The sequence below is a fragment of the Loxodonta africana genome, chromosome X (assembly GCF_030014295.1).
Source record: "Loxodonta africana isolate mLoxAfr1 chromosome X, mLoxAfr1.hap2, whole genome shotgun sequence".
Taxonomy (NCBI): domain Eukaryota; kingdom Metazoa; phylum Chordata; class Mammalia; order Proboscidea; family Elephantidae; genus Loxodonta; species Loxodonta africana.
In genome coordinates, this window is record NC_087369.1 from 165210002 (window position 1) to 165224830 (window position 14829).

Sequence of the window (14829 nt, forward strand, 5' to 3'; positions counted from 1 at the left end):
TCACCAATATCTTCAGTGCAGCTTGGACTTCTTCCTTCGGTACCATTGGTTCTTGATCATATAGTACCTCCTGAAATGGTTGAACATCTGAACATCGACCAATTATTTTTGGTACGGTGACTCCGTGTATTCCTTCTGTCTTCTTTTGATGCTTCCTGGGTTGTTCCATGTTTTGCCCTTAGAATCCTTCACTATTGCAACAGGAGGCTTGAATTTTTTCTTCAGTTTTTCAGCTTAGAAAATGCTGAGCGTGTTCTTCCATTTTGGTTTTCTAACTTTGCACATGTCATTATAATTCTTTACTTTTTCTTCTTGAGCTGCCCTTTGAAATCTGTTCAACTCTTTTACTTCATCACTCCTTCCATTCGCTTTAGCTGCTTATTGTTCAAAAGCAAGTTTTGGAGTCTCTTATGACATCCACTTTGGTCTTTTCTTTCTTTCCTTTCTTTTTAGTGATCTTTTGCTTTCTTCGTATATGGTGTCGTTGATGTCATTCCACAACTCGTCTGGTCTTCGGTCATTATGGTTCAGTGTATCAATGTTCTCTAAATTCAGGTGGGATTTACTCAAGGTTATATTTTGGCTCTTGTGGACTTGCTCCAATTTTCTTCAGCTTCAACTTGAACTTCCATATGAGTAATTGATGTCTGTTCTGCAGTTGCCCCCTGGTCTTGTTCCGACTGGTGATACTGAGCTTTTTCATTGTCTCTTTCCACAGATATAGTCGATTTGATTCCTGTGTATTCCATCTGGTGAGGTCCATGTGTATAAAAAAAATGAATGTGTATAGTTGCCCTTTATATTGTTGGAAAAATGTATTTGCAGTGAAGAAGTTGTTGGTCTTGCAAAATTCTATCATGCCATCTCCAGGGTCCTTTCCATCACTAAGGCCATATTTTTGATCCTTCTTCGTTTCCAACTTTTGTGTTCCAATCACCAGTAATTATCAATGCATCCTGATTGCATGTATGAGCAATTTCAGACTGCAGAAGTTGGTAAAAAATCTTCAGTTTCTTCATCTGTGTCCTTAGTGGTTGGTGTATAAATTTGAATAATAGTCATATTAACTGGTCTTCCTTGTAAGTGTATGTATATTATCCTGTCACTTACAGCCATGTACTTCTGAGTAGATCTTGAAATTTTCTTTTTGATGATGAATGTGATGCCATTCCTCTTCAATTTTTCATTCGGGCATAGTAGACCATATGATTGTCTGATTCAAAATTGGCCAATACCAATTTTGAATTCAGCTTCAGCTCACTAAAGCCTAGGATATTGATCTTTATGCATTCCATTTCCTTTCTGATGCTTTCCAATTTTCCTAAATTCATACATTCTATATTTCATGTTCCTATTATTAATTGATGTTTTCAGCCATTTATCCTCATTTTGAGTCATGCCACATATGCAAATGAATGTCTCGAATGCTTGACTCCATTCATGTCATTAAGGTCAACTCTACTTTGAGGAGGCAGCTCTTCCCCAGCTGTATTTTGAGTATCTTCCAACCTGAGGGGCTCATCTTCTGGCACTATATCACACAATGTTCCACTGCTATTCATCAGGTTTTCAGTAGTCACTTTCTTCAGTAGTAGACTGCCAGGTAGGTCCTTCTTCCTAGTCTGTCTTAGTCTGGAATCTCTGCTGAAACCTGTCTGCCATGGGTGACACTGCTGGTGTTTAAATACTGGTGGCATAACTTCCAGTATCACAGCAACATGCAAGCTACCACAGTATGACATACTGACAGATGCATTGGAAATTTTTCTTTTATAGGACAGAGTAAATAAGCTTAGAAGGAACCAGGTACAGGGGAGTGGGATGAGTTGGTGGCATGACTACATGATCAGGCAGTTGAGCAGGAAATATCTTTCGTTGCAGTCTGGGTCAGCCTATTCTCAGGAGGCGCTATTAAGGAGGGGTTTTTCCACATTCTATATTGTTTTTTTTTTTTATATCGGGTCAACATTAGAGTTAGTTAGTAATTGACCGGGCACTAGGTATTAACCAACCAAAGTTGGGTAAACATTCATGGGCCTGGGCAAAGGAGAGACGCTTACCTAAAGTTTCCTCAAGTTAGCAGACATTTTGTCCAGTTTGGTCAATGGCTACAAACAGTTCCACTCATCATTTCTGAAATAAAGAATGGGAATGCAACAAGTCTTTATCATCTCTTGTACTAGGTGAAGCAAGGAGGTCATCTGGGAGTCTTGTCTAAGTCACATGGGGAAGGGTGGTTCTTTACAGTAACCACTTTTCTGGAACACAAAAGGATGGGGGTATTTCTTAGTGTTCCCTGTTTTCCAGGAGCATAGGGCTCAGATAAAGTTCAGCATTGTCAGAGGTAAATGAAAAGATAACATACCAGGCAATGTGTTAGGTGGTCAGCCACTTTGAATGCCACCTAGTGTATTAAGAGCACACAGTGTATATCAAGCCGTCTGATCTAAGCACCAATCTCACAGTCTCCCCTTGAGCCAAGTCATTTGACCTCAGAGGTCACTTTCCCAGATAGGGTTCTGCATTTGGGCTTCCTGTGTCACCAAATGCAAGAGACCTTGCTAATCCTTCCATCTCACTTTCCCACCACAGTAATAGTCAGGATTGACCCCTTGATCCAACTCATGTTTGATGAGTAGTTTTTACACACATTTCACTTTAAAGGCCTAACATTTAGGGACGATTGAGAAACCATAAGGCAAGACGATTAGGTGATCAGCAAAGCTTAACACATTTTTATGCCATGAAGACCAAGCTATTAATGGAGACTTTTTGGGGTCACATGCTCAGTTTGCAGCCACAGTTTAAAAACTGACAGAGTTAACCTTTAGTGCCTTCAACCTCTCAGGCATTGTCATTATATTCTTTCAGTAATACTCCACAAACCTATTTGCCTCCTGCTCTTACACTGTCTATCAAAACTAGCCTCAGTGACTCAAAGCTCCAGCAACAGACCTTCAGCAAAGGAACTGATAAAAGTCATTCACTTACATGTATATAAATGACTGGCGGGGCTTAATATGTGAGCCTCCTGAGGGACATGTATTTTATGTGGTAGTAGTTGTTATCTTGTCAGTTGTTAGGTTGTTTTTTACTTTCCCAGAGAGAGGGCAAGGGGCAGCCATTTTATGTTACTTAGTGAATAGCACAGTGGCCTGTTAGATTTTTAGTCAACTCTGCACACTTCTGGCCCATCACGTAGTACTGGAAATCTTCATCACTGATTAAGACCCATTCTGTAATGTTAAAGTGTTGAAATCAAAGCCTTTCTATGACCCTGTGGCCAGCCAGAGGGTCTCCTCCTTGGTCAGGTGAGGGTGTATAGGCTGTCTGCATTTGGGTTTTCCGGATCACCAGAAGCCTGCAGCCAGGCCAGTTCTGCCTTCCCATTTTTCCAACACTTCCTGTTACCACTCTGACATCATTTCTAAAAGTCTCCCCTTTACTCACTTTGCTCTATTTCTCTGAATATGCCAGACACATGCTTGCCTTAGGGCTTTTTTTTTTTTTAATTGCTGTGTTCTCTGCATGGAATGTTCCTTCCCCAGATAGCCAATTGACTCATTCTCTCATCTCCTTCATGTCTTGCCTTTGTTCAAATGTCTCTTTCTTGGTAAGGACTACTCTGAATACTCTATTGAAAATTGTGACCTGTAGTTCTCTGACCCCCATCCCTGTATTTCTGATTCCCCTTACCCTGTTCTACTTGTGATTGCACACCAGTTATCATATTCTAACTTCTCATGTATTTATTATGGTCATTGTCTACCTTTCTCCACTAGAACGAGAACCGGATTTTGACAGTTTTGCTTATGGCTATAGTCCTGGCGCCTACAATGATGCTCAGCACATAGTAGGTAATTTATAATAATGTGTTAAATCAATTAACTATATTTTAAATAAATTTTTTCAATAGACAATAAAAGATTATATAATATAATCAAATACTCTTTCATGACATAAAACTATTTCCTGTATATGTATGTATATGTATATATATTTTTTCATCCTCATCATAATAAAATATCTATTCAAATTAACAGCTAGTATGTGATCTTTTTGGTATGAAAGGCTAATTGGATGGGCTCTGACTAAGAGCCCTACCAGGTCTTTTATTTTTCCTGAAGGTAGGGATACTTCCTCATGTATTGCAAATCTTTCTTCCTTTACCAGTTGTCACAAGTACTATGTGTTTCCTACTTTAGGTGTCTTTCCTGATGATAGGAAATGTTAATACTTAGGTTCTAATAGAGTCTCCAATATCCTTATAAACAAAAAATGAAAAATATTCTCTCATCTTCCACTAGTCGGATATACTTAGTCATGACTCTAAAGTGATGGCTTTTCTCTCCCTTAAGTACATTTGTCTCTTCTTGCTTAAGGCAGCCCTCTTTTATAAGAGGGCTTTTAAGATGGCTGACTTACTCCAGGGAATAAACTGTGAAGAAGAAGAGACCTGCAACAGCAGAGTAAGTAGCATGTAAACTCCCACCATGTTTTCACTGTCTTGTAGAAAAGACTGATTATATTTGAAGAAAGGTAGTAAATGAATGCCAGACGGTAAAGAAAAAAAATCAATTCCCACTGTCTCTAAGGAGTAGAATAAATCTGAAAAACAAGTGTTCATTCAGGGTTTCTAGTCCCAAAAGAGCATATGAGGGGAGTCGCAGTCCGTTCATCCCAGAAATACCAATCCCACAGAGTGAGAAATTCAGGAGGACCAAATTGATAAGAACCTATTGAAATAAGTTTCAGAGCAAACAATGAAAATGGATTCTGGCTGTGAACTGTTCATTTGAGAAGAGCCTTGGATGTGCAAATGCTACAAATCTAAGAAAGCTCAAAGCAGAGCCTAGGCCCACACAGTCCCCAGTGAGTGCACTGTGTCCTCATTTCCTTTTTCTTGAAACCAAACCCCATTGTCATGGTGTCGATTCTGACTCATAGCGACACTATAGGACAGAGTAAAACTGCCCTATAGGGTTTCCAAGGAGTGGCTGGTGGATTTGGACTGCCAGCTATTTGGTTAGCTGCCAAGCTCTAAACCACTGTGCCACCAGGGCTCATAAAACTCAATAAAGGAGAAGCCATCAATATGGTTACAGAATTAGTCAAAATGAAACTTAAGAAGGAAGAGTTGGCAGGAATCATTCAGGCTGGAGAGAAACGTGGTCAGATTTCTGCAATGCATAGTCTCTGTTTCAAGGACTATTAAAAGAAAGATGGTAAATACCTGTTCTTCTTCACTGAGGCAAAACAGACTTGAGATGAAGGTTGAAGTATACAAGTTAGCAAGAAGGACATCATATCTGTTAGAGATGTCAGTTAAGTCCTCAGAGGTTCTGATTTAGGGACTGTGGGGTATCTCTTTCCTTGAAAAGTAATCTGAACAGTTTTTCCATGTTCCTGGGCTTGAGTGTGAACTCATGAAGATGAAGAGTGAATGCTTATGTGCTATTGATTCAACACAGGCATTTGTGTTCTACAACACTCCCGTCTCTCCTTAGTCTATCTCTTTCACTGCTTGAAGTGAGTACTAGCTTTGCTTTGTAAAGGTGTCCTGTCTAGCCTTCTCATTCTTTTATTCAAAAGTATTTTACTGAGTACTGCCCATGCACCTAGACAAACAGTGAGGATGTAGAGGTGAGTAAAAACAGGCAAGAGCCTGCCATTATGGGGCTTATATTGGGATGGGTGGGAAGCAGAGAATGGAATTGTTCTTAAGTCCCATCAAGTCAGCTCCAACTCATAGCAACTTTAAGTATCACAGAAAAAAAAAATTACCTGGCCTGGCATCATCTTCGTGGTGATTGGTATGTTTGAGTCCATTGTTTTGACTCTTGTGTCATTGAGGGACTCCCTTATTTTTGCTGACCCTCTACTTTACCAACCATGAATAAACAACGTGATATCATAGCGTGAGTAGTACTATGAAGAAGAACAAGGTGCCATGGTAGCCAGTGGTGTGCGTGTGTATGGGGGGTGGGGGGGAAGTTCAGATAGAATCAGAAAATAACTCTCTAAGGAAGTCATTGGTAAGCTGAGACTTAAAGGATGAGCAGGGAGCAACCTGGTGAAGAGAAAGGAGAAGATAGAGGAAAGAGCATGCTCAAAGGCCTAGAGTTGCCCTGTTAGCCTGCAAGCCCGGGCCTCCACACTGGTATATGTTTCCTTAGTGTTAAAAATATACCTACACATATCCTCTAATAAAAACAATTTAAAACTTTTATGTTTTTCCCAAATGCCAACCAGTTACCAAACACAAATTGAGACTGGGTGGTAGGAATTAATATTTTATCAAGTCAAATATTCAGGGTTAGTTGCTAATCATATTACACTAGGTCTCATGGGTAGGACGTGCTGGAGCAGAGATATGAAGATCACTTTATTCATTCTGATTTGAATGGAGGATGATAGTTGAATACAATAAGAGCTGCTTTTGAGGGTGGTTAAGAACCAGTACAATGGAGTCAGTCTGCCTGGATTTAAGTTTTGACTCCCTCACTTAGCAGCTCTGAGACACTGAGCACATTACTTAAAATCACTCTGAGCCTTAATGTCCTCATCTGTACAACACAGATAATAATAGTGGCCACTCAGAGAGTTGTTTAAATGATGAATTGTGTTTATGTTAGTAAAGCACTTAGAAGAATGTATGACACATAAAAATAAAAATAAAAATAGCAAGGGTTAAATAAGAATTTGTCAGATAATAAAATAAAATAAGTTGTTCATTATTGATAACATGAGCTAAATGTTAACGCAAACTGTAAGAACCAGGAGACTGGCACAAGATGGCATGGTAGGCTTCCCAGCCCACTGAGCAAGTGCCTACAGTCAGCTTGCCAACCCATGGAACAAGAGAGCCTAGCGCCTTTGGGCTGAGGCTTACTGGCAGAGTGGGGTGCCTCTGGGCACTTGTCAATAGAGCTAAATAGCTATGTAACACTTGCTTGAGCAGGGCAGAGGCCAGGCCTGAGTGGGGCTGAGGGCTGAGAGAGGACGCCTGTCCTGAGGGGGCTGAGAGGAGCTTGTCCTGAAGGAGCTGAGAGGAGCCTGTCCTGAGGGGACTGAGAGGAGCATGTTTGAGGGGCTGAGAGGAGCCTGTCCATAGGGGACTGAGAGGAGTCTGTCCTCAGGGGACCAAGAGGAGCCTGTCCCTGTGGGTCCAAGAGGAGCTGAGAGAGCTGTCCTGCACTAAAGAAGGGAGACTTTGCCTACATGCTTCCTGATCCTGATTCTGAGTTGTAGCCTGTTGATCCTGATCCCTAGTTATAGGCTGTTACTTCCCTAATAAACCTCATAATTGTGAGTATTGTCCGAGAGCTCCATGTGGCCATTGCAATGAATTATCAAACCCAGCAGAGAAGTAGAGAGTGCTGTGGGAGGGACAGTTGGCGTCAGAATCGGTAAAAAGGTTAGAGGGCGAAGGTATGTCTGACCTCCACCTCACAGGAATCAGCCTTCCGCTGATGTTGATCTAGATTCTTTCTCCTCCCCCTGAGGTTAGACAAGGAGGTCTGATGATGACTCCATGCCATTTTTATACTTTTCTTTCTCTTTTTCTCAGATGATGTCTCTACAAAGCAACACCATGATAATTTAGCAGGTCTAGAATTATAATCCCCAATACTTGCTTTTGTAAGCAAGCCATTGGTTATCAACTAATGTGAAGTCGTACCAGAGTGTGTATATAAATCTTGCTCATTTGTCCTACGTAGTTTTACTTTGACACGACTGTCCCTATTTATGTGGCCTATTATGATTGTAATTCTGTGCTACACATCATATTAAATCCTTCACCATGTGCGGGCCTCCAGGGATGGTGACGTGTGTCACCACTCAAAGTGTTTGCAACTCCTCAAACTACTTCAAACTGAGTCATCTGCCTACTTAAAAACCCTCAAAATATGTTCATGTTTTTTTTTCTTGGTAAATAAAAGTTAAAAAAACAACAACAACCACCAAACAGCCTGTCAGTCAACTGTAATGAAATACACCAAGAGACAACAAATGTAAAGGATCCCTTGTGCATATGAGGGCAGTTGATATCACGTAGTGATATCAATCATGTGAGAGAATAGCCACTGGCATTATCTGGGGGCAACTAATGCTTTGCCCCTGACTATCATCTTGTAAGCACCCCTACACACTGTGTATGGCCTGATGGACCTGGAACTAGATCACTGCATAACTGTGATAGTTGTCTAAGCCATGTTGTTAAATTCACAGAGTTTTGTTTGCTGTGCTAGTCAGTTCATACTGACACCATTTATTATACCCATTTAACCATTCAAAAACACACTAACTGGCTTCTTATTACAAGCCAAGCACTTTGATAGGCACTGGGGAACACCCTGCATTAAACATGTTACATGGATAGTAGGGATGACCTAAGTGTGTAAAGAATCTTATTCAAAGTTATCGTTGTTGTTAGTTGCCATCAACTCGGCTCCAACTCATGGTGACTTTATATGTAACAGAGCAAAACATTGCCCAGTCCTGTGCCATCTTCATGATAGTTGCTATGTTTTAGTCCATTGCTGTGACTATAGTATCAATCCATGTTATTGAAGATTTCCCTCATTTTTGCTGACCCTATACTGTATTAAATATGATGTCCTTTTCTAGTGATCGGCCTTTCCTGATGGCATGTCCAAATTAAGCAAACCAATGTCCCACCATACTTGCTTCTAAGGAGCATTCTGTTTGTATTTATTCTAAGACTAATTTGTTCATTCTTCTGGCTACCCATGGTATATTCACTATTCTTTGCCAACACCACAATGTACAGAGCAGTAAATGCTAGGTTATGGGAGTTCAGAGAGTAAGCACAGTTCCTTAAGATGAGGTCAGGGAAGATGGCAGTAGAAGGAGTAGGGGTCAAGACGGTATTTCCTGAAGGCATTAGGCTAAATGAAACCGATGGCCATTTTCCGGCTCTGTCTCTGTAACATTTCTCATTCCATCTGTGAACTGCGACGACTGTTTACAATCCTTTCACTATCGCTCCATATACTCAAAGCCTAGCACTAAGCCTGGGAGAATAGTAGACATTTTATCAGTAATTGAGAAGGGATAGAGTATGATGACTTCCCAGCAAGTAACAGTCTGTCCCATTAATTCTCAGCTAGGTTGGAAAGAGGAGAGAGGAGAAAGATAATTAGAAATTCCAAGCTGATAAGAGTGAGGGAGGTCAGAGTAAAGGAGGCCATTTGGGAGCCAAAAGCCTGAGATATCATGCCTCGAGAAGATCATGAGGCTGTTCACTAACGGAAGAGTGATGAGAAAGGGAAGAGGCAAGGTGTGCAGCATGAAGACTATCACAGGGCAGAGGAGAATGGAGCAAATCTGCAAAGCGATTGATAAGCTGACATTCATGTGAATCATTAGGAAACATGCTTAATATGCTCCTGTGTTATGACAAGGAATTTTTACTTAGTTGTTCCAAAAACAGATTGTGTGATATCTTCAACATTCCAGTTGGCTCATGTTTCAGCATCCCCAAATTATTGATACTTATAATCCACTGACATTATCACATTAATTTCTGATGAAGACTCTTTCAATGGGATAAAAACGAAAGCGTCATTCAGTAATTTATTTCAGATGCAACGTTTATTCACTCATAGGCCTGATTTACTCTGCTTATCACAGATACTGTGCATTCCCAGTTATGTGCTCCTTTCTACCTCATGACATTCTTCTTTCTTGTGGATCTGTACCGACACCCCTTCCCACCTACACTGCTCCCCACCTACACTCTGCTTGCCTAACTCCTAGTCAGTTTTCAGGTCCTGACTTCAAGGTCAATTCCTCTGAGAAGCCATCCCTGCCCTTCAAAAGTAGAACACACACACCCCCATCCCATAATGGGTTATCTTAACATCCTGGAATTTTTCTTTACAACACACTACAACTGTAATTATAAAATAATTTGTTTGATTAATGTCTGTTTCCTCCACCCTTTTCCAAATTGGAATGTAAGCTCCATGAAGGCAGGGGCCACCATATTCTCAGGCTTTATCAGAGAGTCTGACACTTGGTAGGTATTCATTCAATCTTTGTTGAGTGAATAAATACCTAAAATTAAATGGGATTATTAGGCCAAAAATGCATGGCTGTGTCTGAGGTTTTTTTTTTTTTTTTTTTTTTAATTTTTATTAAGCTTCAAGTGAACATTTACCATTCCAATCAGTCTGTCACATGTAGGTTTACATACATCTTACTCCCTTCTCCCACTTGCTCTCCCCCATTGAGTCAGCCCTTACAGTCTCTCGTTTCGTGCCAATTTTACCTTCTTCCCTCTCTCTCTATCTTCCCATCCCCCCTCCAGTCAAGAGTTGCCAACACACTCTCCTGTGTCCACCTGATTTAATTAGCTCACTCTTCATCAGTATCTCTCTCCCCCCCACTGACCAGTCCTTTTCATGCCTGATGATTTGTCTTCGGGGATGGTTCCTGTCCTGTGCCATCAGAAGTTCTGGGGAGCATTGTCTCTGGGATTCCTCTAGTCGCAATCATACCATTAGGTGTGGTCTTTTAATGAGAATTTGGGGTCTGCTTCCCATTGGTCTCCTGCTCCCTCAGGAGTTGTCTGTTGTGTTCCCTGACAGGGCAGACATCGATTGTGGCCGGGCACCAACTAGTTCTTCTGGTCTCAGGATATTGTAGGTCTCTGGTTCAAGTGGCCCTTTCTGTCTCTTGGGTTCTTAGTTGTCGTGTGACCTTGGTGTTCTTCCTTTGCCTTTGCTCCCGGTGGGTTGAGACCAATTAATGTATTTTAGATGGCTGCTTGTTGGCATTTAGGACCCCAGGTGCCACAATTCAAAGTGGGATGCAGAGTGTTTTCATAATAGAATTGTTTTGCCCATTGATTTAGAAGTCCTCTCAAACCAAGTTCCCCAGACCCCAGCCCCTGCTTCGCTATCCTTTGAAGCTTTCATTTTGTCTCGGATACCTCTTTACTTTTAATCCTGTCCAATTAGGCTGACCTTCCTTGTTTTGAGTGTTGTCTTTCCCTTCACCCAAAGCAGTTCCCATCTACAGATTGATCAATAAAAAGCCCTCTCCCTCCCTCCCTCCCTCCCTCCCCCCTTTGTAACCACAAAAGTATGTGTTCTTTTCCGTTTTTTCTATTTCTCAAGATCTTATAATAGTGGTCTTATACAATATTTGTCCTTTTGCAACTGACTCATTTCGCTCAGCATAATGCCTTCCAGATTCCTCCATGTTATGAAATGTTTCAGAGATTCGTCACTGTTCTTTATCGATGTGTAGTATTCCATTGTGTGAATATACCACAATTTATTTACCCATTCGTCCGTTGATGGACATCTTGGTTGCTTCCAGCTTTTTGCTATTGTAAACAGAGCTGCAATAAACATGGGTGTGCATATATCTGTTTGTGTGAAGGGTCTTGTATTTTTAGGGTATATTCCGAGGAGTGGGATTTCTGGGTTGTATGGTAGTTCTATTTCTAACTGTTTAAGATAACGCCAGATGGATTTCCAAAGTGGTTGTACCATTTTACACTCCCACCAGCAGTGTATGAGAGTTCCAGTCTCTCCGCAGCCTCTCCAACATTTATTATTTTGTGTTTTTTGAATTAATGCCAGTCTAGTTGGTGTCAGATGGAATCTCATCATAGTTTTAATTTGCATTTCTCTAATGGCTAATGATCGAGAGCATTTTCTTATGTATCTGTTGGCTGTCTGAATATCTTCCTTAGTGAAATGTGTGTTCATATCCTTTGCCCACTTCTTGATTGGGTTGTTTGTCTTTTTGTGGTTGAGTTTTGACAGAATCATGTAGATTTTAGAGATCAGGCGCTGGTCGGAGATGTCATAGCTGAATATTCTTTCCCAGTCTGTAGATGGTCTTTTTACTCTTTTGGTGAAGTCTTTAGATGAGCATAGGTGTTTGATTTTTAGGAGCTCCCAGTTATCTGGTTTCTCTTCATCATTTTTGGTAATGTTTTGTATTCTGTTTATGCCCTGTATTAGGGCTCCTAGGGTAGATCCTATTTTTTCTTCCATGATTTTTATCGTTTTAGTCTTTATGTTTAGGTCTTTGATCCACTTGGAGTTAGTTTTTGTGCATGGTGTGAGGTATGGGTCCTGTTTCATTCTTTTGCAAATGGATATCCAGGTATGCCAGCACCATTTGTTAAAAAGACTATTATTTCCCCAATTGACTGACACTGGTCCTTTGTCAAATATCAGCTGCTCATAAATGGATGGATTTATATCTGGATTCTCAATTCTGTTCCATTGGTCTATGTGCCTGTTGTTGTACCAGTACCAGGCTGTTTTGACTACTGTAGCTATATAATAGGTTCTGAAGTCAGGTAGGGTGAGGCCTCCCACTTTCTTCTTCTTTTTCAGTAATGTTTTGCTTATCCGGGGGTTCTTTCCTTTCCATATGAAATTAGTGATTTGTTTCTCTATTCCCTTAAAGTATGACATTGGTATTTGGATTGGAAGTGCGTTGTATGTATAAATGGCTTTTGGTAGAATAGACATTTTTACTATGTTAAGTCTTCCTATCCATGAGCAGGGTATGTTTTTCCATTTAAGTGTGTCCTTTTGAATTTCTTGTAGCAGAGTTTTATAGTTTTCTTTGTATAGGTCTTTTACATCCTTGGTAAGATTTATTCCTAAGTATTTTATCTTCTTGGGGGCTACTGTGAATGGTATTGATTTGGTTATTTCCTCTTCGGTGTTCTTTTTGTTGATGTAGAGGAATCCAAGTGATTTTTGTATGTTTATTTTATAACCTGAGACTCTTCCAAACTCTCCTATTAGTTTCAGTAGTTTTCTGGAGGATTCCTTAGGGTTTTCCATGTATACGATCATGTCATCTGCAAATAGTGATAACTTTACTTCCTCCTTGCCAATCTGGATACCCTTTATTTCTTTGTCTAGCCTAATTGCCCTGGCTAGGACTTCAAGTACGATGTTGAATAAGAGCGGTGATAAAGGGCATCCTTGTCTGGTTCCCGTTCTCAAGGGAAATGCTTTCAGGTTCTCTCCATTTAGAGTGATATTGGCCGTTGGCTTTGCATATATGCCCTTTATTATGTTGAGGAGTTTTCCTTCAATTCCTATTTTGGTGAGAGTTTTTATCATAAATGGGTGTTGGACTTTGTCAAATGCCTTTTCTGCATCAATTGATAAGATCATGTGGTTTTTGTCTTTTGTTTTATTTATGTGATGGATTACATTAATGGTTTTTCTGATATTAAACCAGCCTTGCATACCTGGTATAAATCCCACTTGATCAGGGTGAATTATTTTTTTGATGTGTTGTTGGATTCTATTGGCTAGAATTTTGTTAAGGATTTTTGCATCTATGTTCATGAGGGATATAGGTCTAAAATTTTCTTTTTTTGTAATGTCTTTACCTGGTTTTGGTATCAGGGAGATGGTAGCTTCATAGAATGAGTTGGGTAGTATTCCGTCTTTTTCTATACTTTGAAATATCTTCAATAGTAATGGTGTTAAGTCTTCTCTGAAGGTTTGGTAGAACTCTGCAGTGAAGCCATCTGGGCCAGGACTTTTTTTTGTTGGGAGTTTTTTGATTACCGTTTCAATCTCTTTTTTTGTTATGGGTCTATTTAGTTGTTCTACTTCTGAATGTGTTAGTTTAGGTAAGTAGTATTGTTCCAAGAATTTATCCATTTCTTCTAGGTTTTCAAATTTGTTAGAGTACAATTTTATGTAGTAATCTGATATGATTCTTTTGATTTCATTTGGTTCTGTTGTGATGTGGTCCTTCTCGTTTCTTATTCGGGTTATTTGTTTCCTTTCCTGTTTTTCTTTAGTCAGTCTAGCCAATGGTTTATCAATTTTGTTAATTTTTTCAAAGAACCAGCTTTTGGCTTTGTTAATTCTTTCAATTGTTTTTCTGTTCTCTAATTCATTTAGTTCAGCTCTAATTTTTATTATTTGTTTTCTTCGGGTGCCTGATGGATTCTTTTGTTGCTCACTTTCTATTTGTTCAAGTTGTCGGGACAGTTCTCTGATTTTGGCTCTTTCTTCTTTTTGTATGTGTGCATCTATCGATATAAATTGGCCTCTGAGCACTGCTGTTGCTGTGTCCCAGAGGTTTTGATAGGAAGTATTTTCATTCTCGTTGCTTTCTAAGAATTTCCTTATTCCCTCCTTGATGTCTTCTATAACCCAGTCTTTTTTCAGGAGGGTATTGTTCATTTTCCAAGTATTTGATTTCTTTTCCCTAGTTTTTCTGTTATTGATTTCTAGCTTCATTGCCTTGTGGTCTGAGAAGATGCTTTGTAATATTTTGATGTTTTGGATTCTGGAAAGATTTGTTTTATGCCCTAATATGTGGTCTATTCTAGAGAATGTTCCATGTGCACTAGAAAAAAAAGTATATTTTGCAGCAGTTGGGTGGAGAGTTCTGTATAAGTCAATGAGGTCAAGTTGGTTGATTGTTGTAAGTAGGTCTTCCGTGTCTCTATTGAGCTTCTTACTGGATGACCTGTCCTTCTCCGAAAGTGGTGTGTTGAAGTCTCCTACTATATATGTGGAGGTGTCTATCTCACTTTTCAATTCTGTTAAAATTTGATTTATGTATCTTGCAGCCCTGTCATTAGGTGCGTAAATATTTAATATGGTTATGTCTTCCTGATCAATTGTCCCTTTTATCATTATATAGTGTCCTTCTTTATCCTTTGTGGTGGATTTAAGTCTAAAGTCTATTTTGTCAGAAATTAATATTGCTACTCCTCTTCTTTTTTGCTTATTGTTTGCTTGATATATTTTTTTCCATCCTTTGAGTTTTAGTTTGTTTGTGTCTCTAAGTCTA